The sequence below is a fragment of the Balaenoptera musculus genome, chromosome X, assembly GCF_009873245.2.
Source record: "Balaenoptera musculus isolate JJ_BM4_2016_0621 chromosome X, mBalMus1.pri.v3, whole genome shotgun sequence".
NCBI classification, from domain to species: Eukaryota; Metazoa; Chordata; class Mammalia; order Artiodactyla; family Balaenopteridae; genus Balaenoptera; species Balaenoptera musculus.
The window spans coordinates 814,045-820,213 of NC_045806.1; positions in this window are offsets into that span (position 1 = coordinate 814,045).

Here is a 6,169-nt window from a genome sequence, read left to right on the forward strand (position 1 = left end):
GCCGTGTCTGTCTCTTTCTCAGTGGAGTCCCCAGCGGGCAGTGGCTGACCTGAAGGACCTGAGGGTCCCGGGGAGGCCCCCCCCTCGCATTGAGACACAGGGGACAGCCCCCCAGCCATGGGTAAAGCCTGCTGCCTCTGGGGTCCACGCCAGGGACCCCGGTCCATCGTGGGCGGCCGGGTCAGAGGGGGAAACGGGACATGGACTTGTTGACTCACTCACTGACCCACACGCCATCCTGCAGGGGGAGGGCCTGTCTCACCCCCAGGGTGCCCTCGAGGCATCCCACCCCTGAGCTTTCAGGGCGATGCAGCCCTCAGGATCCCTGAGACCAGCCAGCCCGTGGGGTTAGTACTCTGCGTGGTGACACTGCACATGGGGTTTTTCCCACCCCGCATCACCCTGTGCGGTCCTAAAAGTTCAGGGCAGCCGGGGACCCCATTGCTGAGGGCGGCACAAACATCTACCAGGTCTGGGATCTCTTTCTCTAATCCCGGGGGGCGGGGGTGAGCGAGGAGGGGGCAGTCACATCCCTCCTAATTCAACATCTCCTAGGTAACAACTCTAAGGTCTTCTGGAAAATCTGCCGGATGGAGGGATGATTCGGGCATCCTTCATACAGCCTCGTGAGGTTTAGCAAGCGGACAAACCCGTGTCATAAGCACGACGTGGAACGCTTTCTTCTGGATTCCCTGTTCCTCCCTCAGCCAGGGGACACCCCAGCCCCTGTAGATGAGACGCACCATCTCCCAAGTTTCCTAGAGAGGGAAGCCCACGGTATGAATTCTGCTGTCTGGCTTTCTTTTAGCTCAGCGTGTTTTTGAGGTTGGTCCACGTCCTTGAGTATACGGGTAGCTCGGTGCTTTTCATGGATGAGTCACTCCACCCCAGCGCATGGCTATGTCACAGTTGCTAGGTGCATTTTCCCATTGATGGGCGTTTTGGTCATTCCCAGTTTGGGGCGACAAAAAAATCAAGCTGCTGTATGACATTCGGGTACAAGTCTTTCTGTGGAAGGAAATCTTCCTTTATTTGGGGTAAATACCTGAGAGTGAAATTCCCGAGCCGCATAGGAATTGTATGTCTGACTTTATAAGGTCTAAGAACTGCCTGCTTTTTGCTGTGTCCTCCCCAAAATTTATATGCTGAAGCTCTGACCCCCAATGGGATGGTGTTAGGAGGTGAGGTTTTTGGGAGGTGATTAATTAGGGTTAGATGAGGTCATGAGGGTGGGGCCCCCATGATGAGATTAGTGTCCTTAGAAGAGAAGAAGATGCACCAGAGCCCCTCTCTCCATCACATGAGGTCACAGTGAGAAGGTGCCTGTCTGAAGGACAAGAAGAGGATTTTCCCCAGAAAACCAGCCATGCCAGCGCCCTGATCTTAGACATTCAGCCCCAGAACTGTGGGAAATAAGCGTCTGTGGTTTAAACCACTTGACTAATGGTATTTGCTATGGCAGCTCGAGCAGATTAATGCCAGAATGTTCTCCAAGGCAGCTGCACTATTTTAGATCCCCACAAACAGCGCTTGAGGGTTCTGGGTCATCAATGTCCTTACCAGCTCTTGTTAAGATCTTTTTCATAACCTTCCCGCTGCTTGTTTCTATATATTTATGAGCTTTGATAGAATGCCTACCCTTAGATATCAAAACGTCTGCGTGCCTAAAATAGTGATTCCAAAAAGTAGCTTTATTTATTTATTTATTTAGGCCGCACCGCATGGCTTGCAGGATCTTAGTTCCCCGACTAGGGATGGAACCTGCGCCCCCTGCAGTGGAAGCACAGAGTTCTAACCACTGGACCGCCAGGGAAGTCCCTGTCAGTAGCTTTTAGCTGAAAAGAAAGAATGATTTCTCTGCTCAGTGATACCGTCTTATGGGCTCTTCCATCCCTGGGAATTTGGTTACAACTTTGCTGGTTTAATTTATAACAATAACCTTTTTGAACCCTATACCGTACCTGTGTGTGAAGTTAAATTTTCATAACACCCTAAACATCCCCTGCCCCGCAAAATCATCTTGCCGTATATTCAGTGTGTTCATCAAGTGCATCTAAAACCTATAGCAGATGGGACCCCGTAACGAACGTTGTTCAAGCTCTCTGATGAAGGTGCAGATTTGACAAGAGTTCTTGTGACCCCCCAAAGAGGTTTTGTTTTCTTATCTTGTCACTGAGGATGAATAGACATACAGTGAATTACACATGATTATAATGTGAAATGCGGTCAGTTTTGACTTAGGTAGACACCTGTGAAACCATCACCACAGCCCCTATGGTGAACATCTGCATCACCGCATCAATTTCTGGGTGCCCCTTTGTAGCCCACACACACTTCCCTACCGCCTACCCCATCCCCAGGCCACCTGAGCATTGTTAAAGTAGCACTTCATCGATCAAAAGTTATAGGTTCCACATCTATCCTTGTCAGAACAAAAACTTTTTGTTTTTATTTTGGCAGTTATTTGAGTCATTTTCTCTTGTGTCACAAGTTGTGTAATTAATCATGAAGATAGTGAGGGTTTCTGTCTTCAGAATGACTGGAAAGTCTGCTGATCACGTGGTCCCCGCCTCAGCAGGACCGTCTCAGAGCATCTTTATGTGGCCATCACCACGAAGCCCCGTTCCTACTTACCCCACCTCGTTCCTGCCTTACTTGTCTTGGTTAAGCATCACCACCTTACGTGACAATTTTCTCCATTTTTATCATCCTTCACGTGCGAATGTAAACTCAATAAGAGCAAGAAATTTGTCCTCCTCTTATTTTTTCCTTTATCCCCAACACCTTGGACAACACCAGCTATGGCGCAGATCTGCAGTCCATGTGTGGAATTTATAAATTAAAACGCTGACCGATGCATCCCTTCCTGCCCAGCCTGGTTCCTGACATCTTGGTCACCATCTGGGTGGAGGTCTTACTCCCTAACTCCCAGGGGTCTGGAGGGAGAGATTGCCATATCGAATCCAGGTCAAAGCAAAAGAGAGACCCCTTAGCACTTCCTAGAAAATCGGGGGCCCTGGAAGCCTCCCGTTTAGTTCTGGGTGTGGAGAAAAGGGAACCCTCCTACACTGTTGGTGGGAATGTAAATTGGTGCAGCCACTATGGAGAACAGGATGGATGCCCCTCTAAAAACTAAAAATAGAGCTACTATGTGATCCAGCAATCCCACTCCTGGGCATATTTCTGGAAATATGGAATTGGAAAAGATACATGCACCCCTATTTTCATAGCGTCACTATTCACAATAGCCAAGACATGGAAGCCACCTAAGTGTCCGTAGACAGATGAATGGATAAAGAAGATGTCGTACATAATATACAATGGGATATTACTCAGCCATAAAAAAGAACAAAATAATGCCATTTGCAGCAATGTGGGTGGACCCAGTGATGATTATACTAAGTGAAATAAGTCAGACAAAGACAAATACCATACGATATCACTTATATGTGGGATCTAAAAAATAAAACAAACTAGTGAATATAACAAAAAAGAAGCAGACTCACGAATACAGAGAACAAACTAGTGGTTTCCGGGGGGGGGCAAGATAGGGGTAGGGGATTAAGAGGTACAAACTATATGTATAAAATAAGCTACAAGGATATATTGTACAGCACAGGGAATAGAGCCAGTATTTTATAATCACTATAAATGCACTATGACCTTTAAAATTGTGAATCATGATGTTGTACACCTGAAACATACAATATTGTACATCAACTGTACCTCAATAAAAAGGAGGGGGGTACTGGTCAGGGACCCTCACCTCCTGGAACTGTCACGGGATTGACTTGGGTCCCCAGGAGCCCGCAGCCCAGGTTGTGCGTTTATTCTCGGTGGAACGTCTTGCAGGTCACAGGAGACGACACCTACTTCTGCACATTATACAACATTATACAACGCCGGGCTGCACGGGGGCGCCGCGCTGACTGTCAATGCCGCCTCTGACGGACACGTGTTCCAGAAGTCCTGCCCTTTCATAACCCAGGTGACGTCGCCCTCTGCCGACCCCTCACATTTCCCATGGTGACATGCATCCGTGTCGCCGGCGGGGCGCTGGGGCCGGTGGTGACGACCGTGAGGATTGGGGTGTCTGTCTTCCCAGGCAAGGAAGGTTCCACAGCCGAGAACGTCTCCTGTGTCATCTACAACGTCCGTTTCACGAACCGCAGCTGGACGCCGGGCCCGGCCGCCCCTGCAGACGTGCGCTGTCACCTCTACAGGGGGGCCTCCCCGGAAGCGGCGCGCCTGGGAGCCCGAGACCTCGCTGGGGTCGTCACGTTAAATGCTGCCCCATAGTCCAGAAATGTTTCCTCAAGGACCCGGGGGGGCACCGGTCTAAAATGTCCAAACATCCAGGAAGGAAACACCCGTCTCCTTCACCTGGCTGGTGGCTCTAGGTTCCAAAATCCTCCTCTGGTCTGAAAGTGTCAGGAAATTAGCAATTTTGTCTTTTTTTTTTTTTTACATTGGAGTAGAGTTGATTTACAACGTTGTGTTAGTTTCAGGTGTACAGCAAAGTGATTCAGTTATACATACACACATATACATTTTCTTTTCAGATTCTTTTCCATTATGGGTTCTTATAGGATATTGAGTAGAGTTCCCTGTGCTACACAGTAGGTCCTTGTTTATCTATTGTATATATAGTCATGTGTATCTGTTAATCCCAAACTCCTAATTTATCCCTCCCTCCCCCGCTTTCCCCTTTGGTAACCCTAAGTCTGTTTTCTGTGTCTGTGAGTCTGTTTCTGCTTTGTAAATAAGTTCATTTGTATTATTTTTTCAATTCCACATGTAAGTGATATCATATACTGTTTATCTTTCTCTGACTTATTTCACTTAGTATGACCATCTCTAGGTCCATCCTTGTTGCTGCAAATGGCATTATTTCATTCTTTTTTATGGCTGAGTAAGATTCCATTGTATATATGTACCACATCTTCTTTATCCACTCCTCTGTCAAAGGACATTTAGGTTATTTCCACGTCTTGGCTATTGTGAATAGTGCTACAGTGAACATTGGGGTGTAAGTATCTTTTCCAATTAGTGTTTTTGTTTTTTTCAGATAAATACCAGAGTGGGATTGCTGGATCATACGGTAGCTCTATTTTTAGTATTTTTGAGAAACCTCCATCCTGTTCTCCATAGATGCTGCACCAATTCACATTCCCACCAACAGTGCAGGAGGGTTCCCTTTTCTCCACGCCCTCTCCAGTGTCTATTATGTATAGACTTTTTGATGATGGAGCAGTTTTATCCTCAGACTGTGAATGGGATGGGTTTTAGCCACTTTGCTCTATAAAAGGGTGACATTCCTCCCCATCTTTGCAATCTCTTTGGTTGCCTTCTGGTTTCACACTGAGTCAATGATAAAATTGTCTCCTTTTCAGAAGAGTTTTCTGGGTTGGAGGGATATTTTGTTTTTTTTGTTTTTTTTTTAATTTTATTTTGGTATATTTTACTATACAGAATTTTTAATTAAATAATTAATTAATTTATTTAGGGCCGCGTTGGGTCTTCGTTGCTGCGCGCGGGCTTTCTCTAGTTGCGGCGAGCGGGGGCTACTCTTTTTTGCGGTGCGCGGGCTTCTCATTGCAGTGGCTTCTCTTGTTGCAGAGCACGGGCTCTAGGCGCACGGGCTTCAGTAATTGTAGCATGTGGGCTCGGTAGTTGTGGCGCACGGGCTTTGTTGCTCCGCGGCACGTGGGATCTTCCTGGACCACAGCTCAAACCCGTGTCCCCTGCATTGGCAGGTGGGTTCTTAACCACTGTGCCACCAGGGAAGCCCAAGATTTTGGGTTTGGTGCGCCCCCCCCCAAGAGGATGCATGCTCCTCCCACCGTTCCTTGATGCCCTTTTGGAAATTACAGGCATGGAAACATGTCCAAGTGTGGCTGGTACATCCTTGACTCGGCGGGGACACGTGTGGGATGCCATTTTGATGAGCTAGGCAAACCCCAGAGAACAGACAGTTAGTTTTTCCTGGTGAATGGAACCAGCAATGACACGGACATCCAGTTTTTGGACTTTCCTCCCTTTAAAGCCCCTGAAATGGGTAAGACAATTGCTCCCTTTGTATTCTTCTGCCCCTCTGTGAGCCGTCTGATGGACTGAGTTTTCGTTTGAACCAAGGCTCTGTAGGACCAGGTAATGGGTCCCCGACTGG